Source organism: Triticum urartu, chromosome 4A, assembly GCF_056163025.1.
Source record: "Triticum urartu cultivar PI428250 chromosome 4A, HENAU_Tu73, whole genome shotgun sequence".
Lineage (NCBI taxonomy): Eukaryota > Viridiplantae > Streptophyta > Magnoliopsida > Poales > Poaceae > Triticum > Triticum urartu.
This window is the reverse complement of record NC_141876.1, coordinates 498,364,063-498,386,769: the sequence shown is the minus strand read 5'-3', so window position 1 is coordinate 498,386,769 and position 22,707 is coordinate 498,364,063.

Below are 22,707 nucleotides of genomic sequence, written 5' to 3'. Positions count from 1 at the left end.
CTTCATGGGCGATGGCCATGATGGGATAGACAAGGTTGCTTCTTCGTGGACCCTTCGTGGGTGGAGCCCTCCATGGACTCGCAACCGTTACCCTCCGTGGGGTTGAAGTCTCCATGAACATGGATGTACGATAGCACCACCTATCGGGACCACGACAAAAACATCCGTGTCTCCAATTGTGTTTGAATTCTCCAAACCCTTCCCTTTACATTCTTGCAAGTTGCATGCTTTACTTTCCGCTGCTCATAGACTCTTTGCATGCTTGCTTGAATTGTGTTAAGATTGCTTGACTTGTGCTAAGATAGCTAAAATCTGCCAAAGACTAAAATTGGGAAAAGGATAGATTTTTAATTGGTCAAGTAGTCTAATCACCCCCCTCTAGACATACTTTCGATCCTACAAGCACGCTTCGCTATGAAGCGCTACTCCACCGTTGGACAGGCCATCCCTCCACCCCTCCACACCTTCTGTTCTTCTCCACCGACTGCCGATCCACACCGCACTAGAACCAGTTAACCCTCGTACACCTCTCTGTCTGCGACTCTACTCCCATGTCATCCCATCTCCGGCTCGTTGTTGTCCGGGGCCTCGCCGTCGTCCACCACCTTGGATGCGCTCGACGCGGCGTGGTCAATGTGGTCAACGAACGACACCATCGAAAGTAGATTGTGCGTGGAGAGGCTGACAGCTGGGTCCATAGCCGCACACAAGGAAATGCCTCCTTATTACGCGCAAAATAATGATTCCTCCACCTGACATCTAGGACCCACCGGAAGGGCCTCTGTATTTCTCGAATTAAAGTGCCCCCCACTGACATGTCGGACCCACCAGCTATCTTAATTCGCACGCAAGGAAGTGCCTCCTTATTACGCACAAAAAATGAATATTCCCCCTGCCAGCTGGAACCCAGCATAGTGGGAGGCTGACTTGTGGGCCTACCAAGTTGACAGGGATGGAGGGCTTTGTCAACTTAGTCAATATGAACGATTCTAGCTCCTGTTACCGTACGATGTTCATCCAACGACCGTAGTGCTTCTTCAACCTCTGGTCTTCTTGCTCCAGCCGCCCAAACCAGCGCCGGTCGTGCTCCTGCCTCCCGTGGCCGGCTGTGATGCCGCGGAGGCCTCACCGCCCCCTACTACTCCCACCGCTGGCCAGGCCATCCCTCTACTCACCCACACCCCCTGTTATTCTACGGCGACAGCAGCCTCACACCGCAGCCGAACCAGTGAACCCTCGTACTCCTCTTCGCGTGGGCATCCACTGCTGCGTCTTCCCCGGCTCCGAGTCGTCCCCTTCCTAGTCCTTGTCGTCGTCCACCGCCCTGGTGCTCTCGGCGCAGCATGGTCAATATGGTCAATGACCGACTTCCATCGGAAGAGTACTGTACGTGGAGAGGCTGACAGCTGGGTCCATGGCAGCCGCAAGGAAGTGCCTCCTTATTACGTGGAAAATAATTATTCCTCCACTAACAGCGGGGACCCACCGGACAGGCCACCAGTATTTTGCGAAAAAAGTCGTTTCCCCCTGACTGCTGGGACCCACCGGACGGGCCACCGTATTTCATGAAAAAACGTTCCCCCGCTGTCAGCTCAGACCCACCGGAAGTGCCTCCTTATTACACAAAAAAAATTAATACTTCCCCGGCTAGCTGGGACCCACCTTGCTGGGATGCTGACTTGTGGGCTTACTAAGTTGACGGGGACGAAGGGCTTTGTCAACTTAGTCAATATGAACGATTCTAGCTCCAGTGACCGTACGATGTCCATCCAACGGCCGTAGTGCTTCTTCAACCTCTGGTCTTCTTGCTCTAGCCGCCCAAAGCAGCGCCGGTCATGCCGCATGCTCCTGCCTCCCGTGGCCGGCTGTGCTGCCGCAGAGGCCTCACCGCCCCCTACTATTCCCACCGCTGGCCAGGCCCTGCGGTGACGACAGCCGCACACCGTAGCCGAACCAGTGAACCCTCGTAGTCCTCTCCGCGCGGGCTTTCACTGCCGCGTCGTCCCCTTCCTAGGCCTCACCATCGTCCACCGCCGTGGTGCTCTCCGCGCGGCGTGGTCAACATGGTCAAGGAACGACTTCCATCGGAAGAGTACTATACGTGGAGAGGCTGATAGCTGGGTCCATGGCCACAGCCCAGTTTTTTTTGTGATTTGCCAAGTAAGTCGCTTTGTCAGGCTTGTTGGGCTGCAAATCTTTCAAGACGAGGAGAGCTTTCATTCGGCTGGCCGAGAAAATGGCCCATCAGTAATGAGAAATGGTTGTACATTTCTAAAACACATCAAACCGGCAATTAGTTTCAAATATCTTTTTTTTATATTTCAAGATTTTAAATTACATTAATTTTTATGCGTGGAGAATTTGTTGGATTTTATATTGATATACATTTATTTTTAAAATCAGTTTGAATGTGAGTCGAAATTTCGACATTAAAAACAGTTCGGACCGCACCGAAATATGCAAAATTTCGTATAATTTTTTAACTGTTGCCACAATATGGGCTGTAATGCTAACAAAAAGAATATGGGCTCCAAAAAAACCTTAAGAATTAGCAAATGGGCTGTAAATTATTAGAAATAATGGCAGATGGGTTGTATGCTATTTTCCACAGATTGGAGGCTTTCCTAAAAAAAGGTTGACACACAAGCACTAACTGTTGGATGTCCATCCAACGACCGTCGTGCTTCTTCAATCTCTGCTCTTCCCGCTCCAGCCGCTCAAACAAGCACCGGTGGGACTGCCAGCTCCCTCCTCCTCGCGGCCGGCTATGCTGCCGCGCAGGCCTCACCGCCCGACCGTACTCCCATCGCTGGCCTAGCCATCCCTCTACTCACCCACACCTGTTGTTATTCTCCGGCGACGGCAGACGAACCAGTAAACCCTCGTACAGTCGTATTCCCCTCCGCGTGGGAAACAACTGCCGAGTCTTCCCTGCCTCCGTGTCGTCCCCTTCCTAGGCCTCGCTGTCGTCCACTGCCCTGGTGCTCTCGGTGCGGCATGGTCAACATGGTCAAGGAACGACTTCCATCGGACGTGGACTGTACGTGGAGAGGCTGACAGCTGGGTCCACGTCCGCAGCAAGGAAGTGCCTCCTTATTACACGGAAAATAATGATTCCTCCACCTGACAGCTGGGACCCACCGGACGGGCCACTGTATTTCGCGAAAAAAACGTTTCCCCCTGACTACTGGGACCCACCAGCTACATCTTCGCACGCAAGGAAGTGCGTCCGGGCAAAAAAAAGATTCGCCCCCTGACTGCTGGGACCGACCAGCTACATCTTCGCAGGCAAGGAAGTGCCTGATAGTCGGGACCCACCTAGTCGAAGCGTACGTAGCGTTGTCATTCTGGTCGCGAATGTGTATGTACATACTGGTCGACGTAGAGGCGCGCACGTGTCGTAGTAGAGGCGCGCACGTGTCGTCGTAGAGGCGCGCACGTAGCATTTACATGTACGTACAGCGGCCAGGGTGCAAGAAAGAAAACACGGCCACGTATGTATACATACGGGCGGGGTCTCGAACGCCTACTCGCGCATACGTATGGCTAGGGCTCATGTACATGGCTGGGTCGGAACGGAGAAATAGCGTCGTCGTCGTGTTCATGGGGAGGCAATGGAATGCGTCGTGTTCATGGGGAGGCAACGGAATGCGTCGTGTTCATCGGGAGGGCTTGGACGGAACAGGCGATAGAAACGAGGCCTGGCGTACCGTAGAACGGAGGAAACGGCCTTGTGTTCGACCGACCACATTTGAAATGGGATCCTATTCATTGGGAGGGGTCTGGCGTACCGCAAAACGGAGGAAACGGACCTCCTACGGTTGAAACAGGGGTCCTGTTGATCGGGAGGGGTGTGGCGTACCGCAAAACGGAGGAAACAGACTTGTGTTGGAGCGCTACGGTCGAAACGGGGGTCCTGTTCATCGGGAGGGGTGTGGCGTACCACAAAACGGGACTCCACGGGATACTGTTCATCTCCACCGTCGACCTCCTCCAGCCTCCACGGGCTCCTGTTCATCCAGCCTCCACGGGCTCCTGTTCATCCAGCCTCCACCGCGTGCTACTCCACCGGCTACTGTTCAACCACCCCTCCACCATCTACTGTTCATCCAGCCCTCCACACCACGGGGTCCTTTTCAACCACCCCTCCACGGGCACCCCTCCACCGTCTACTGTTCATCCAGCCCTCCACACCACGGGGTCCTGTTCAACCACCCCTCCACCGTCTACTGTTCATCCAGCCCTCCACACCACGGGGTCCTATTCATCCACCCCTCCACGGGCACCCCTCCACCGTCTACTGTTTATCCAGCCCTCCACCACACCACGGGGTCCTGTTCATCCAGAGGCAACGCCACCGCTCACTGTTCATCCAAACCCCCCGCAACGCTCACTGTTCATCCCATCGATCGGCTTCAGTTAGCAGCAGTAGTGAAGGAATCACTCGATCGAGTTCAGTTAACAGCCATCGATCGATCACTCGGGTTCAGTAACGCGTAGCCTGCAGTGCAATCACTCGGGTTCAGTTAGAGCCCAACGCCTCGCGCGGGTTCAGTTAGCGCCAGCGCCTCGCACACACGCGCGTACGTGTACGAGAGAAACGTGCATCGCTCAGCCCCCGACCTCCCACCGTAACCGGGAACTCCCCGAAATTTTCCTCCCCCTCGCTTCTACCATGGTTTTTTCCGTCATGGACGGCCCAAAGAATGTCATGCAGCTGCGTCTCTGGCCCGCCCAGGACGAAAAGCCCATTTTCTGTCATGATTTTTGTCATAGAAGTAGGAGCCCACCACATCTATGATGATACCGGGTTTTGTCACAATTATCGTCATAGAAGTGTCATATGTATGACAGAATTTTTTTTCGTTCGGCCCAAAATGTCATGGATGTGTCTTTTTTTGTAGTGAAACCTAGACTATACAGCAAAGAAATTACGGCATATTAGGAATCAAAGTTCGCTACCCGGTGATAATAAAGCGCAACATGACCGCGGATTACATACACTGGGCATCAAAGGTCGCCACCAGTGCATATAAATGCGCCGACAAAAGAATATACAAAACTAAGAGCACTTCAGAAGGCAATAGACCTGGCAAGCTCGGACCCCGCATGTAGCCGAACAAGCTGATGAGACCTCAGTTGTGTCAATGATACATGCTTCATCCCTAGCTGTATGGCACCATAGTGTGCAAGGCAGTCCCCTGACATCTTCATTACATCTTTGAATTCAAGTCAGAGCTAAGCTGAAGCAAGCCTTTCCGCTTTAAGTTGAGACTGAAGAAGTCGAACTGATTGAGGCAGCGACTGCATAGAGGTTGTCTCACGCCTGCTGGTGAGTAGCTTCAACTCACTGTCTTCATCAAGACAGGACCTTGGGGTCATCTCGCTGTCCTCAAGATGGTTTGGCTCACTATCTTTCCTAAAATTCTGCCTGGCATAAGAGATACGACTCTGAAAGAGAAACAAGGAGACACGTAACAGGTTTCACAATTATATAAGCAAATAAATGGATCTGTTCTGCATAAGGAACATGTTTTTACAACTACAATTTAAAACGGGTAGTTGTTGCAAACATCCAATCAGATGTAAACAGTAGTGGAGGAATGATGCCTATCCAAATCTATACTAGAACAAAGTTTGAAGGCTTGAGAAGGATGAACTTACATTACATGTTAACACGGGCTGGACAAAGCCCTTCTCCATCTTGATGGAAAGATAATTCAATAAATTCCCCAAAGAAAATTCTTTATAAGCGTTGCCATTATTCTACATTTTGCAAAGAGTAAATATAGATCAAATAATATTGGAAGAAATAGAGGATAATGAAGCTCAGGTGCAGACTGATAATACATAATCAAATAGCAATTAATTAAGTACAGCGTTACAAGGCAAAAGGTACTGACAAGAGGAATGCAGACATCAACGTGTGAAGTGGCATTGGCTTTATTCAACATTTTGGTAAGAGTAAATGTAGATATGATAATTTGGAGAAAGTGGAGGGCAGGGCAGATAAGATGCAGAGTAATGCTAGACAATCAACTATCTCGCGATGCATGTATAGTAATACCACCACCGTCCGTTATTAGTTGTTGCTCAAATGGATGTATCTAGCACTATTAAGTTCTAAATACATCCAATTGATCAACAATTAATTCGATACAGAGGGAGTACATGACAACAGGTACTTACATGAGCAATCCAAAACTTCATAACCATTGTGTTAATTCTACATTTATCTAAGAGTAAATATAGATCTTACAATTTCAAGCAAAGGAAGGATAAAGAAGCAAACATTTACAGTGATGCTACATAATCAAACAGCAATGAGTGTAAGTATGCTGACAAAGGGCAAGAGGTACTGACAAGATCAATGCAGAGCCCAGTATTTTCGTGAGATCCTATGATCCTTTGAGAAAGGAGATTCCTCTGAAATTAGTTTTCGTACAAGAGAGAAGGTAAGGCACATGCAGAAATTTAGGAGTTCAAATTTTGAATTGATATCATAGACAGTACCTGACGCTGGGCTGTCAGTAGTTCTAATAGGGGTTTGGCCACTCGAGTAGGGGTAAAGTCTGTTACAGCTGGGCCTATGTTTTTTGTGGCTGCTAATCTATCTGATTTAACAGGTATCACTACCTTTTCCAAATACCTAGTTTGTACTCCTTGAGGATCTGCAACCACCCTCTTCCTTTTGGACATCTATTACGAAAGAACAACATTTGACTGGAAAAACATAGTATGACGACACATGGAATATGCACAGAAAATGGATAGGTATGGCATATGCTCATATATGATGCTTAAACTAAGAAGATGGTGTAAAAAGTAGAAGTAATACAAGAGGTCAGATGCAAAATATGTGCGACCAATACAACCTTGCCAAGTTAGAGCATGCACCTTGATGGGTGAATAAGATAGGCCATCCTCCACCATGCCAAGTTTGTTAGCCAGTGGATCGTTCCGCAATATTCCTCTCGTGCGCCCATTCTCATATTCATTTTGATAATGTTCAATACCTGACATGCATGAAAACATAAAAACAAGTGAGATTATCTTTGTAATGCAGAAGTGATTCTAATCCAATACTGTAACGCCCTTGATGCGGCTATATCTCCTACGTGTCGAAGCACGACTTAGAGGCATAACCGCATTGAAAGCAATGTCGCAAGTAAGGCAATCTTCACAACATCCCATGTAATGTAGATAATAAAAGGGAAAGGTACATAGTTGGCTTACACTCGCCATGTCAATCAAAGTACATAAATAGCATTACATCATTCAATCACTCATGGCCCGACTACGGTGCCAAAATAAAAGATCAACCCAACATGCGACACGGTCCCGATCGCCCCAACTTGGCACCACTACTGATCATCAGGGAAAGACACATAGTAACGGCGTGAGTCCTCGTTGAACTCCCACTTGAGCACAAGCGCGTCATCTGGAACGGAGTCGTCTGGCCCTGCATCTGTTTTGGAAGTAATCTGTGAGCCACAGGGGCTCAGCAATCTCGCACCCTTGCGATCAAGACTATTTAAGCTTATAGGTAAGGCAAGGTAAAATATGTGGAGCTGCAGCAAGCGACTCGCAAGATATGGTGGCTAACCTATTCGCAAATGAGAGCGAGAAGAGAAGGCAATGCACGATCGAATAACTAGAGAACAACCTGCGGCAAGCATTACTCCAACACCGTGTTCACTTCCCGGACTCCGCCGAGAAGAGACCATCACGGTAACACGCACAGTTGATTCATGAGTTAAGGTTCAAGTTATCTACAACCGGACATTAACAAATTCCCATCTGCCCATAACCGCGGGCATGGCTTTCGAAAGTTCAAATCCCTGCAGGGGGTCCCAACTTAGCCCATGACAAGCTCTCACGGTCAACGAAGGATACTCCTTCTAGCGGGAAGACCCGATCAGACTCGGAATCTCGGTTACAAGACATTTTGACAAGTTAAAACAAATCCAGCAACACCGCCCGAATGTGCCGACAAATCCCGATAGGAGCTGCACATATCTCGTTCTCAGGGCACACTTGGATAAGCAATCCGTACAACTAAAACCAGCCCTCGAGTTTCCCCGAGGTGGCGCTGCAAGGGGCTCTAGGTTGGACCAACACTCAGAGGAGCACTGGCCCGGGGGGTTTAAATAAGATGACCCTTGGGCTCGGGAAACCCAAGGGAAAAAGAGGCTATGTGGAAAATGGTAAAACCAAGGTTGGGCGAACTGTCAAGGGGTTCCCATTATCACCCAACCGCGTAAGGAACGCAAAATCCGGGAACATAACACCGATATGACGGAAACTAGGGCGGCAAGAGTGGAACAAAACACTAGGCGAGAGGCCGAGCCTTCCACCCTTTACCAAGTATATAGATGCATTAAGATAACAAGATAATATAGTGATATCCCAACAAGTAAATAATGTTCCAAAAAGGAACGGTCTCCAGTCTTCACCTGCAACTAGCAACGCTATAAGAGGGGCTGAGCAAAGCGGGAACATAGCCAATCAACGGTTTGCTAGGACATGGTGGGTTAGAGGTTTGACATGGAAATTTGGGAGGCATGATAAGCAAGTGATAGGCATCGTAGCATAGGCATAGCAAAAGAGCGAGCATCTAGCAAAGCGAAGATAGAAGTGATTTCGAGGGTATGATCATCTTGCCTGCAAAGTTCTCAGAGTTGACTGGATCCTCGAAAGCAAACTCAATGGGCTCCTCGTTAGAGAACTCGTCTCCCGGCTCTACCCAAGCAAGACAAACAAGCAACAATACACAATCAACCACGTGCAAAGCTCAAACAAACATGATGCAACATGGTATGTTATGCGGGATGCGATATGTGATGCATATGCAAGATTTGACAAGAGATGAATGAACCTGGCCTCAACTTGGAAATCCAAGTGTGCCACTGGAAAGGTGAGATGATTTCGCTTGAAAACGATATAAAGAACGCCGGAATCGGAGACACGGTTTGGAAATGGCGAGCAATTCAAATATGGCACCGGTCTGCGATATACATCAAGTAGCCATCTAAATGCAACAAGTTAGACATGCTACAGCACCCAAACGTGGCAAACAAATACATGGCAGGGATCCATTCACGAAGCTTAACAAAAGATGAACACTGAGCTACGGCCAATTAATCCATTAACAGGTTCAAACAAGCATGACAAAAGTGCAATTGGTAAACAGATCTCAGACTTAGTGAAATTAACACTTGTCTGGAATTTCAGATCAGGTAGCACACTTTGGAGCAAGAAATCTGTATGCCACAGGGCCTGAACATGGCAAAGTAAAGCATGGCATGGAGATACTCAAAGAGCTTAACAAAAGTCCCTTAGTGACCTTGAGCCAAAAGGGATCAAAAAATACAATTGCAAGCATGTGAACATGGCAAAAACATAAACAGATCACAGACTTAGAGAAAAACTGGAGCATGCAAATCAGATATCAAGTAGGCATGTTCACGAGCTCGATGCACTCACTACAGAGCAAGGCATGACAATCTAAGCATACACCCATCAAGAATACACATTATATAAGCTAGACATGGCAAGAACAATAACATAGCATGCATGGATCAACTACACCATCCTCGGCAAAATCACTAACAAGTAGACAATTTGCCCAGATTCACAAAGTAGCAAAAGTAGAGCTCGATTGACTCAGGCTAGGGTGCTCCATAATTGCAAACAAAGACATGGATGGATAGAGCACTACAAGATTAACAAATCATCCTTACTGATCATCCTCAAAAGAGGCACGGATCACTAGGAAACAACATGAACATATGGCATATTGATAAGAACAGCTCAAGGACTTAGTGGAATTGCTAAGTCCCTGAAATCAGCATTAACGAATGCACCACTTTGCAAGCTTGTGCTAGTCACCACACACATCACAAAAATAAATGGATAGAACCTTTGGATAGATGACAAAGCATATGACAAAACACATGTAGAACTCATGGGCATATCATGCACAAAATAATCATGGCAAAAATGACAAATAGCTATTTGGAGCAGCACATCTGACAATTATCTCAAATAGCATTCTTCCAACAGCATTTCGGGCATCAAGATGAACTCAAATGAAAATTATGCAATGAGATGAAATGATGTGCTCTCTGAGGCGAACATTTTGATATGCTATATGCCCAAAACGGATCTACGGATGCAAAGTTACGGCACGATGAACATAACAAAATAATCAGGGTTAGGGACGAAAAAGTCAACCCCGAGATTTCGGATCTCAGATCCAGATCGGGATCTTGCCGGAGTTACTGTAGCTGGCGCGCAGATCGAGGATAAACGTCGCCGGACAGGACGTCGGTGGCCGGGGAAGCTCGCCGGGGTTCGTGGACGGCGAGACGTGGCGGCGCGAGGCGTGGTGGAGTTGGGGCGGCGAGGTGACCGCGAGCGGCGGCTGTCGGATTTCGGGTTCCGGCAGACCCTTGAGGTTCGAACACTAGGGTGCGCGCGGAGATTTCGCCTCCTACCTACCTACACCCCTCCGTCGTGCTAGGATCTGAACTAAGGAAAGAACAACACAAGAGACACAGGGTTTATACTGGTTCGGGCCACCATTGTGGTGTAATACCCTACTCCAGTGTGTGGTGTGGTGGATTGCCTCTTGGGCTGATGGTGATGAGCAATACAAGGGAGAACAGCCTCGCGAGGGTCTGTTCTTGGCTGGGACGATGAACTGCTTGGAGGAGTTCAGTCACCTTTCTCTCTCTGCTTTCTCTAGCTAACCGACCGAACGACCGAACCCCCTCCGAGAGTCCCTTGCTTTGCGGGTGGCTGGTTCTCGGTCCCCGATCCTCTCTTCTCTTCTCTATGGGGGTGGCTAGTCCTATTTATAGAGGCCCTGGTCCTCTCCCCAAATATTGAGCGGGAAGGGAGCCAACAATGGCGGGCTAATTTGAAGGGGGATAGCAAGTATCAGCTATCCTGACAAAAGCAGTCTTCGCCTGCGCAAAGCTCTGGTGATGACGCCGTCTTGGGCTCCACGGTGACCTCCGTCTCGTAGTCCTCCTGGTCTTGGTCTCGTTGCACCGAAATGGCAACCTTTGCCTGATGCCTCGGTACTCCGCGGCTGCGCTTGCCCCCCTTTTGCACCAAAGAGGGAAGGAGGACGCTGCATGGGCTGGCACCCGCCTGGCGCCCTGAGTCGTCATGGCTTGCATCACGGGCACCTCGTGAGGTACCCTGCCTTGGTCTCTCCGCCTCCTTGCGAGCCAGCCTGACGAGGCCGTGCCTGAGGAAGCTCCGCGTCGTCCGCCCCGCGAGGCTTGGCCCCTCGCGAGGGTCTTGGGTTTGTGTTGGTGAAGATGGGCCGTGCTGGGCCCCCCTTTGAGCCACGCCGCAGGCCGCAGGCAGGCAAGTCTGGGGACCCCCATTCCCAGAACGCCGACAGTATCCCCCGGGCCCAAGGCGCGCCCGGACTTGGCCGTGTAGGGAGGCGGAAGGGCAAGAGCGAAGCGCCGCAGGCCCTAACAGCCTGCGGCCTTGGGCGCCGCGTGGCGGTTGACTGGACGTGGGCGCCTCCACTTCCCCACGACGCCTCGGCAACTCCACGGATTGAACAAGTCCCTGCATGCAAAAACGGGTCATGATTACTTGCGATCATGGAGGCCGGCGGTTGGCCTTCGCCGGCCATAAGTACGGATCGACGCACGTCCTTCCAGTTCACCCCTCCTTGCTTCTCCTTCTTCCCGATCCTTGCTCCGTCTTGCCGCGATGGCCCCGATCCGCCGGTTCTCGATGACAGAGAAGGGAAAGGCTCCCCGAGAGGGGCCAGACCCTCTCCCGCCGAAGAAACGGCTCACCCCCCGTGGCCCGGACGAAGGGGCCCTTCAGGTGGTGCCGAGGCCTTGGGGCGAGCGGGCGCCGCCGGGGTTCCTGCTTCCATTGTACGCCCACATCGAGGGCCCTGAAGGAGTTGATGCTGACCGCCACGGGCGGCGCCGCCGGGTCACTAAGGTGTGGGTCGTCCCCCCTGGGGTCCACACCGAGGGCTCCTTCCAAGAGTTCGTGCTCCACGTCGCCATTCCTCTTCAGTCTTGGATCCACCTTCCTCCCTTCTTCGCCTCCATCATCCCGCAGGGGGAGCCCCTGGAGCTCTGGCTGCAGCACGTCGGCTGCAGCACCCTCGCGACCGAGGCAGAGGTCGCGGTCATCGCCCCGGGCGAGGTCTACATGACTCGGGGCTGGAGGGAGATCGCCCGGGTTTGCAGGACAAGGGGAGTCTTCGCGATCCACTTGGACTACGATGGTGCTTCGGTGATGCTCTTCAAGGTCTTTGATGCGAGCGGGCGCCGGCTGGAGTGCTGCCCCGGGGAAGGTGGCCAGTGCCCTGCTGTGACGAGGACTGGGCACGCCACCCACTCCCTTGGAGGCTCCTCAGGCAGTGGAGGCGTCGGAGGTTCCAGCGACTCCGGCGAGCTCTTCGTGACTCCAGAGACGAGCGACGACAGCTACGAGCCCCCGAGCCGGCACCGCTCCTGGAGCAAGGCGGGCTCGTCAGGCCGCTGCCGACTCTGATCTGGATGGGGTTGGCGTCGGTGCTTGACGGCCCACTGTTGATGATGGCGTCTTTTGCAGGGACGCACGTAGTTTGTGTCCCTTTAGGATCCGTTCCCTGCGAGGAATTAAAAACGCGTCCCGTAGGGGCTTGTAAGGTGCCTGTGATCCTGTCTTGTATATATAACCCTTGTCGTAGAATTGCACGAGTTGCTCATTCCATCTTAGCTCAGTCCTCCCTTTTGAACCTCACGAGGGCTTGGTGCTCTGCACCGACAGGTCCTAGTCCCAAGGTGGCTTCAGCCGTCGCTGGTATGCCAGGTCGCGATGCCGTGGTCAAGGCCAGGAGGTGAGCGACCCGGAGTCCGGTAAGAGCCCCTGAGTCGCGATGCTCAGAAGGTCCCCTTTGGCGCCCAAGCAGCCGTCGTTCGGTGAGAAAGGAGAGCGGCGTCGCTAACATGGGATAGCATTAGGTGCGGGGATGGTGCCACGGTAGCTGGCGCTTCCAGGTGATGACTTATCTCGAGGATCAGGGGCCGCTCCCTGGGGTGTCGCCGGGTCCGTGCGTCGGCAGGCGCGAGGTTGCTTGGCGAGGTCCTCGTGTATCTCTCCCCTCTCGCTTTTGCTCCCCTTTATGCTCTACGTCCTCGGGTCCCGGCCCTCGAGCGAGTCTCAGCCGTCGCTGGTATGCCAGGTCGCGATGCCGTGGTCAAGGCCAGAGGGTGAGGGCTGGAGAGCCAGTAGGAGCCCTGAGTCGTGATGCTCAGGCACCCCCCCTTTAACGTGCAAGCGGTTCGCGCGAACGAGAGCGAAGGAGACACCACAAGGTCCTCTCCTGACGCAGCTCCTTTGGAAGGTCCTGCAGGTCCATCATAGAAAAAGCAAAGGGTTGCCATGACAGTTGACGGTCAGCCGTGGGTTGCTTCCGAGGGGTAGTGAGGCGCTGAAGGCTTGACGAGGTGACGCTATGCGGGGCTGCCGCGGCCAGAGCTCAGCCATCCAGGTTTGTCGGCGTTGCAGGGACGGACCCATGCGCAAGCGTCGTGCCGTTTGGGAGCAGCTTCGTTAGTTGGCGTCAGCTAAGCAGACAACTGGATAAAACACATTAGCTGCGAAGGAGTGGATTCGTTCAAAGAGATGTTGGGAATGCAGACATCACTGGGTCAGGCCCGAGCGACTTGGGGGGGGGGGTCATGCAGCTCGAGGGGCGCCCCCAACAAGGTAAAATAACAACATGGAATAAAGGGATACATGCCGCAGGGACGGACCCACGCGGCCTAGGAATAATGCAGCCCTGGGGGCGCTCCCAGCTGGAAGTAAAACTCGAAAGATGTCACCTGATGATGTTGAGGACGAAGGGGTGTTGTGTAGCAGGCTCGGTGGGCTGCGGGAGCCGATCCTCACGAGCCCCCAGGCCCAGGGGCCTCGGGAGGCTCCGGAGGCGCTGGCGGCTCCTCGCAGGCCATCTCCATCTCTGCCAGGGCTGCGGAACGCCTGGCCTCTCGTGCCTCCGTGATGCCCCTCATGAGGTGCTGGTACGCGTCAGCCGCGTTCGGCAAGCCGTAAGGCATGCGAACATAGCTGTGGGGTGGACCTCCGCAGCGCCCCACTTGCGAGGGCCAGAGGCGCTCCAGAGAGGCAACTCGGTTGAGCCTGGGTATGTCGATGCAAACGCGCAGCTCACCATCCTCGCCTGGATGGGGGGCCACTGCTGGCAAGCGGCGGCCGCCTTTCATGACTCTTGACTCCTGTAGCTCCTGAATGGCCTTGCTGATGAACTCCTGAGGATCTGGATCTCCTTGCCTTGCTCCTTCTCGAGGGAAACGTGCTTCAAAACACGCCTCCATGTGGTGCCCAAGTGCCTCCCTCGTGACCCTAGCCAGGTCGGTGGCCCTCTAGGGGAGAGCCCCCGAGCCCTGCCTGAGGAGGGCGCCGGGCGTGCTTTCCTATGCGATGGAGGGAGGCTCCCCCTGGGCAGGCGCGTGCCCAGAGGGGCCTGCCTCCCGAGTGGTCGGCCCGGACGATGTCTTCTTCTTCTTGGGGGTGGTCTTGGGAGGCCCCCTGCTTCCACGATCCGGGTCTTCCAGTGACGTGGCCTGAAAGGCTCGTTCCAGGGAACACCGCGTCCTTCTCTTCACAGGGCACCGTGATGACTCCGCCACTTCCTGGCATCTTGAGGACGTTGTAGCCGTGGTGAGTTACGGCCATGAACTTGGCCAGCGCTGGGTACCCAAGGATGGCGTTGTACGGCAGGCGAATGTGAGCGACGTCGAAGTCGATGAGCTCGGTGCGGTAGTTGTCGCGTGCCCCGAAGGTGACAGGGAGGCGGACCTGCCCAATCAGGACCGTGGAGCCGTTAGTGATACCGGAGAAGGGCTCGGTTGGCTGAAGCTGGCTGTAGGGCACTTGGAGGTTGTTGAACGTCTCCACGGACAGGACGTTGAGCCCTGCCCCTCCATCGATGAGGGTCTTGGTGACCACCACGTTGCTGATGATTGGGGAACAAAGCATCGGGAGGACTGTAGCTGTAGCCGCACACTTGAGTTGATCTGCTGAGATGAACGTGATGGCGCACGCCAACCACCTGAGGGGGCACGTGGCTTCGAGCCTGGGGAGGACTGCATTCACCTCGCGGGCGAACTGCTTGAAGATGCGCTGAGAGGCTGGGGCTTGTGCTCCGCCCAAGATGCAGGCGATCGCGCGCGGCTCCTGGAAGCCCCAGCCTCCTCGTCCTGGTGGCGGTCCTCGTTTCTCCTTGGCTGCGGCAGCAGCGGTTGGAGGCCTGCGTTGCCTTGCGGGCGATCCTCGCGGGGCTGACCCCTCCAGTCTCCCTCGCGAGGCTGATCCCTCCATCCTCTCTCGCGAGGCGGGTCCTGCCAGCGATCCTCGCGAGGTTGGTCGCGCCACCCTTGGCGCGGCCCACGGTCTTCCCAGCGTCCTGCGTTTCTTCCTCCTCCTCAGCCGTAGCCCCGGTCACTGCGGTCGGGGCGACGGCCGATCCTTCCTTCTCACACGGCTCGGAGTTCTTGACATCCGTTGGTGTTGTGGGTGTGGAGGTCGTGGTGCACACAGTACCGACTGCCCTTGGAGGGTTCGGGCTGATCTCTGCCCCGCTTGTTGTCTGGTTCTGCCGCGAGCACGGCAGCCCCCTTGCGCTTCACGTCCTTGGCCTTGGGCTTCTTCTCTTCTGGGTCCGCGGCAGGCAGCTCGAGGAGGGAGAGACGCCCTTCCTTAGCCCTGGTGCACTTGTTTGCCAAGTTGAACAGCTCCAAGGAAGTGCATAGGTCTTCATGCATCGCCAGCTCCTCCTGCATCTTGACGTCGCGCACGTCGTCGGAGAAGGCCGAGATGATGGCCTCCTCAGTCACCTTGGGAATCTTGAGGCGTGCATTGTTGAAGCGCTGGATGTACTTCTGTAGGGTTTCCCCTGGCTGTTGCTGGATGCGGCGCATGTCGCTCACGGCGGGTTGCCGGTCGCGAGTGCCTTGGAAGTTGGCGATGAAGCGGGAGCGCATCTCCTCCCAGGAGGAGATTGTGCCTGGAGCCAGGTTCAGGAGCCAGGTGTGGGCCCCGTCCTTGAGTGCTGTGGGGAACCAGTTCGCCATGACCTTCTCGTCTCCGTTGGCAGCTTCGATGCCCAGCTCGTAAAGCTGGAGGAACTCTGCAGGGTCAGCCGTGCCGTCGTAGCGAGGACGCAGGTCTGGCTTGAACTTGCCGGGCCACACTACGCTGCGCAGTTCGGTGGTGAAAGCGCGACAGCCTGCTGTGGCCACGGGAGGCCTTAGGTGACGGAGAGCCTGGTCTTGCATGTCCCCACGCGCTGTAGCTGGGAGCAGCGCGGGGTCTTGACGCGCGGGAGCAGGAGCATGGTCGCGACGTGCTAGAGCAGGGAATGCCCGGGCAGCTTCTTGCGGGCGAGGGACTTCCTCGCAGCTCTGCTTTTGCCGCGCTGGCGCCTGACGGAGCGGGTTCCGCCCAGGGGTCACGCGCCTTGGGGCCATGGCGTCTTCTTGAGGAGGAGGCGGCCGGGGCGCCACCGGGGCCTCGTCGCCCGCGCAGGGCGGGGTGCGGTGCAGTGGAACGGATGGCACAGGAGAGCCCCCTACGACGCGGACGAGCTCGGCGACGCGGTCGAGCCATTCTTCGTAGACGTCGTCTACGGGATGGTAGCGCAGGAGCTCGTTTGCCGCGATGAGTGCGGCTCGAGCCTCCATGGGCGCGCAGAGCGCGCGGGACGAAGAACCAGCTGGGGTGAGCGAGGGAGTTGCGGTGCGGCCGTCTTGCCGCACGGACGGATGCTGGGACGATGCTTGCCGCTCGTCCCCCGCCGGGCCGGTGGCGGCGTTGACGGCAGGTGACGGGGAACAGCGTGGATGCCCGCCGACAGGGGCCGTCTGGGCGACGCAGGAAGCGAGTGCGGCCCGGTGCTCGGCGCGGGCCCGACAAGCGTCAGACATGGGCGTGACGGTCGGAGGAGAACGGGGCGGTGGAAGACGAATTCCGGCGCACCCCTACCTGGCGCGCCAAATGTCGGATTTCGGGTTCCGGCAGACCCTTGAGGTTCGAACACTGGGGTGCGCGCGGAGATTTCGCCTCCTACCTACCTACACCCCTCCGCCATGCTAGGATCTGAACTAAGGAAAGAACAACACAAGAGACACAGGGTTTATACTGGTTCGGGCCACCGTTGTGGTGTAATACCCTACTCTAGTGTGTGGTGTGGTGGATTGCCTCTTGGGCTGATGGTGATGAGCAATACAAGGGAGAACAGCCTCGCGAGGGTCTGTTCTTGGCTGGGACGATGAACTGCTTGGAGGAGTTCAGTCACCTTTCTCGCTCTCTCTCTGCTTTCTCTAGCTAACCGACCGAACGACCGAACCCCCTCCGAGAGTCCCTTGCTTTGCGGGTGGCTAGTTCTCGGTCCCCGATCCACTCTTCTCTTCTCTATGGGGGTGGCTAGTCCTATTTATAGAGGCCCTGGTCCTCTCCCTAAATATTGAGCGGGAAGGGAGCCAACAATGGCGGGCTAATTTGAAGGGGGACAGCAAGTATCAACTATCCTGACAAAAGCAGTCTTCGCCTGCGCAAAGCTCTGGTGATGACGCCGTCTTGGGCTCCACGGTGACCTCCGTCTCGTAGTCCTCCTGGTCTTGGTCTCGTTGCACCGAAATGGCAACCTTTGCCTGATGCCTCGGTACTCCGCGGCTGCGCTTGCCCCCCTTTGCACCAAAGAGGGAAGGAGGACGCTGCGTGGGCTGGCACCCGCCTGGCGCCCTGAGTCGTCATGGCTTGCGTCACGGGCACCTCATGAGGTACCCCGCCTTGGTCTCTCCGCCTCCTCGTGAGCCAGCCTGACAAGGCCGTGCCTGAGGAAGCTCCGCGTCGTCCGCCCCGCGAGGCTTGGCCCCTCGTGAGGGTCTTGGGTTTGTGTTGGTGAAGATGGGCCGCGCTGGGCCCCCCTTTGAGCCACGCCACAGGCCGCAGGCAGGCAAGTCTGGGGACCCCCGTTCCCAGAACACCGATAGCGGCGGCGCGACAGTCGGTGGCGGCGCCGGAGATCAAGGCGATGGGGCGGCGCTGGAGGCGTGGTCGGCACGGTGGCGGCCGGGCTCGTCGCCGGCGCGGGGGGAGAGACGAGCGGCGCGAGGCGCGGTTGCAGGGAGGTGGCGGCGGCGCGCTGGCCGGGGAGGGCCCCGCGCGGGCCTGGCGGGCCGGTGACGGAGGGTGCGGCGGCGCGACACGTGGCACGAGCGGGTTGGCACGGAGGCGGCGGCGGATGCGTCCGGCGCTGTCCGGACGGCCCGGTGCCGGCGTAGATGATTTTTTTAGGGTTTGGGGAAGAAGGACCCATGGATTTCGGAGGGGGGGCTATTTATAGGCATAGAGGGAGCTAGGAGTGTCCAAATGAGGTGCGGTTTTCGGCCACGCGATCGTGATCGAATGCTCTAGATGATGGAGAGGGTTTTGGTTGGTTTTGGGCCAAATTGGAGGGGTGTTGGGCTGCAACACACACGAGGCCTTTTCGGTCCCTCGGTTAACCGTTGGAGCATCAAACGAAGTCCAAATGGTACGAAACTTGACAGGCGGTCTACCAGTAGTAAACCAAGGCCGCTTGGCAAGTCTCGGTCCAATCCGGAAATGTTTAACCCCCACACACGAAAGGAAGGTAGAAATGACCACGGGAGGAGAACTGAGCGCCGGAATACAAAACGGACAACGGGGAATTTGCTCGGATGCATGAGACGAACACGTATGCAAATGCAATGCACATGATGACATGATATGAGATGCATGACAACAACAACAACACACGGAGACAAAAACCCGAACCCGAGAAAATAAAATAACTTAACGCCGAAATCGGCAAGAGTTGGATTACATATTAGGTAAATCATATCCGGGGTGTTACAACACTCCACCACTACGAAAGGATCTTGTCCCGAGATCTAGGACTGATAGAATGCCGGGTACTCAGAATGGAGGTGGTCCTCGCGTTCCCAGGTGGCTTCACGGTCGGAATGGTGTGACCACTTGACTTTGAGGAATTTGATTGACTTATTGCGAGTCTTGCATTCAGTCTCTTCAAGAATAGCAACGGGGTGCTCACGATAAGAGAGATCTTCTTGGAGATCAATGTCTTCAAAGTTGACGGTGCGGTCAGGAGTCTTGAAGCACTTGCGGAGCTGAGAGACATGGAACACGTCATGCACATTTGCAAAGTTTGAAGGAAGCTCGAGTTGATAGGCGAGATCGCCTCTCTTGCTGACGATCTTGAAAGGTCCCACGTATCTAAGGGCAAGCTTCTCTTTGATACTGAAGCGACGAGTACCTTTCATTGGAGAGACGCGGAGGTAAACATGATCTTCGATCTCGAAAGCCAAATCACTGTGCTTACTATCATAGTAGCTCTTCTGGCGCGATTGCGCTGCTTTGAGGTTATCTTGAATGACTTTGCACATTTCCTCTGCCTCTGTGATTAAGTCATTTCCCAGAAGTTGACGTTCGCCGGTTTCAGACCAGTCGAGAGGGGTACGGCACTTCCTGCCATACAGGATTTCGAATGGGGCCTTGCCCGAACTTGCTTGAAAACTGTTGTTGTAGGAGAATTCAGCATATGGAAGACAATCCTCCCACTTCATGCTGAAGGAGATCACACAAGCCCTGAGCATATCTTCAAGAATCTGATTGACACGCTCGACTTGACCGCTAGTTTGAGGATGGAAAGCTGTGCTGAAGCGGATGTTATTGCCCATGGCCTTCTGAAAAGAATCCCAAAACTTGGAGGTAAAGATGCTGCCACGGTCTGAAGAGATCACCTAAGGAATACCGTGCAGAGAGACAATCCGAGAGGTGTAGAGCTCCGCCAATTGAGCTGCAGTGATTGACTCTTTGATAGGCAGAAAGTGAGCCACTTTAGTGAGTTTTCGATGACAACGAATATAGCATCATTGCCACGCTTGGACTTTGGAAACCTAGTCATGAAGTCCATCTCAATGTGGTCAAACTTCCATTCTGGAATGGCAAGAGGTTGGAGGAGACCAGCTGGCCTTTGGTGTTCTGCCTTCACTCTTCTGCAAACATCACACTCATTCACGAACTGAGCAATCTCGCGCTTCATTCGAGTCCACCAATAAGCCTGCTTGAGGTCCTGATACATCTTCGTGCTCCCAGGGTGGATGGAGAGGAGTGAATTGTGAGCCTCGTTCATGATCACTTTACGAAGGTCACCTTTGGGCACAACAATACGATCCTCAAAGAAGAGAGTATCCTTGTCATCAAGGCAGTAGCACTTGTACTTGGGTTGACTCTTGGAAATCCCAATCTTCACCTTTTTCACCATAGCATCAAGAAGCTGGGCTAGGCGAATCTGGTCTTCCAAGGTAGGAGAGACTTGAAGGTTGGCGAGGAAACCTTGAGGAACAACTTGCAGATTGAGTTTGCGGAAAGCTTCACAAAGCTCGGGTTGGTAAGGCTTGAGAATCAGACTGTTGCAGTACGCTTTCCTGCTCAAAGCGTCAACAATCACATTGGCCTTGCCTGGAGTATACTCGATGCTTGGATTATTCTCTTGAATCATTTCGACCCATCGAGTCTTCCTGAGGTTGAGATTAGGCTGAGTGAAGATGTACTTGAGACTCTTGTGGTCAGTGAAGATGTCCACTTTTCTTCCCAATAATAGATGTCTCCAAGTCAAAAGAGCATGCACAACTGCCGCCAACTCGAGGTCATGAGTGGGGTAGTTCTTCTAGTTGGGCTTCAACTGCCGAGAGGTATAAGCCACAACTTTCTTTTCTTGCATCAACACTGCACCGAGACCTTGGAGAGAGGCACCGCACAAGACCTCGAACGGTTTGGATTCATCAGGAGGAGTCAGAACTGGAGCAGTGACCAATTTCTCTTTCAAAGTGTTGAAAGCAGTGTCACACTCCGGAGACCAAACGTACTTGACGTGCTTCTGGAGAAGATTTGAGAGAGGCTTCGCTATCTTTGAAAAGTTCTCAATGAACCTTCGACAGTAGCTTGCGAGACCGAGGAAGCTACGGAGTTGCTTCACGTTCTGAGGTGGTTCCCAATTCACAATTGCAGACACCTTCTCAGGATTCACCGCAATGCCCTTGGCAGAGATGATATGCCCAAGATAAAGAACCTCATCGAGCCAAAATTCGCACTTTGAGAACTTGGTGTAGAACTGATGTTCCCTGAGCTTATCGAGTACCAAACGCAAGTGTTTGGCATGATCTTCCTTGTTCTTTGAAAAGACCAGAATGTCGTCGAGATAGACCAAAACAAAGTCATTGGTGTAGGCGTTGAAGATGAAGTTCATCATGCGAGAGAAAGTCGGAGGAGCGTTGACGAGGCTAAAAGACATGACAGTGTATTCATATGAACCATAGCTTGTCCTGAAAGCCGTCTTGGGAATATCTTGCTCACGGATTCGAATCTGGTGATAACCCATGCGAAGATCAAGCTTGGAGAATACTTGTGCACCTTTGAGTTGTTCAAACAGCTCGTTGATGTTGGGAAGTGGGTATTTGTTCTTGATAGTCTTCTTGTTCAATGGACGGTAGTCAACACAAAGTCGGTCCGTTCCATCCTTCTTCTTCACAAAAAGAACTCCACAACCCCACGGAGAAGAACTAGGTCGGATGAGACCCATTCGCTCTTGAGTATCGAGTTGCTTCTTCGGCTCCTTCAACTCTTCAGGTCTGAGATTGTAAGGACGTTTGCACACCGGTTCCGTGCCAGGCTCAAGATCGATGACGAATTCAACTGGCCGGTGCGGAGGCATTCCTGGAAGCTCTTCTGGAAAGACGTCTTGATATTCGCAAACGACTGGAATTTGAGAGATGGCATCCAGTTCACCCTTCTCATTGAGAGAAAACAGACGGATTGTATTATCGCGAGCGGCAAAGACAATAACATCCTCAGACAAATGAGTCAATTGAATCTGCCTAGCTGCACAATCAAGCTGAGCCTTGTGCTTAGAAAGCCAATCCATTCTGAGAATAAGATCAATATCCGAGTCACCAAGAACATTTGGAGAAGACAAGAACTTATAGTCACCCAAAGTGATTGTACCATCCGGAACGCATACTCGAGATGTCATTTGACGGGCCGGAGAGACAATAGCCAACGGTTTCGGCAGCACTTGAGTAACAAAATCATGCTTAGATGCAAAAGGTTTCGAGATGAAACAATGCGATGCACCAGTGTCAAAAAGAACTCTTGCAGGAATATCGTTAACAGGAAGGTTACCCATGATGACATCTGACGAGTCCTCTGCCTGAGCTGCATTCTCCATGTTGTCCTTGGCGTACTTGGGGTTATGCTTGACCACAACTGTACTTGTCGATCTCACAGGAGGAGGAGGAGGGAGACGCCTCTGATTGAAGCATTTGTTGGCATAGTGACCCTTCTGTTGGCACTTGTTGCACGTGACCTTTGAAAGCGGACGGTGATACGGAGCACTCGATCTTGGAGCTTGAGACGAAGTCTTGTTCTGAAAGCCAGGGTTGGGTGGGTGGGAAGATCCACTGCCACCTTTGCTCTTCTGATACGGCTGACGTAACGGAGGAGGAGGAAGCCAATACTTCTGCTGCTTGGCCACTTGAGTAGAGGAAGAAGGAGTAGCATCTCTGACTCGCTTCTTGGAGGCATCACACTTCAGTTGAGCGGCCTCTT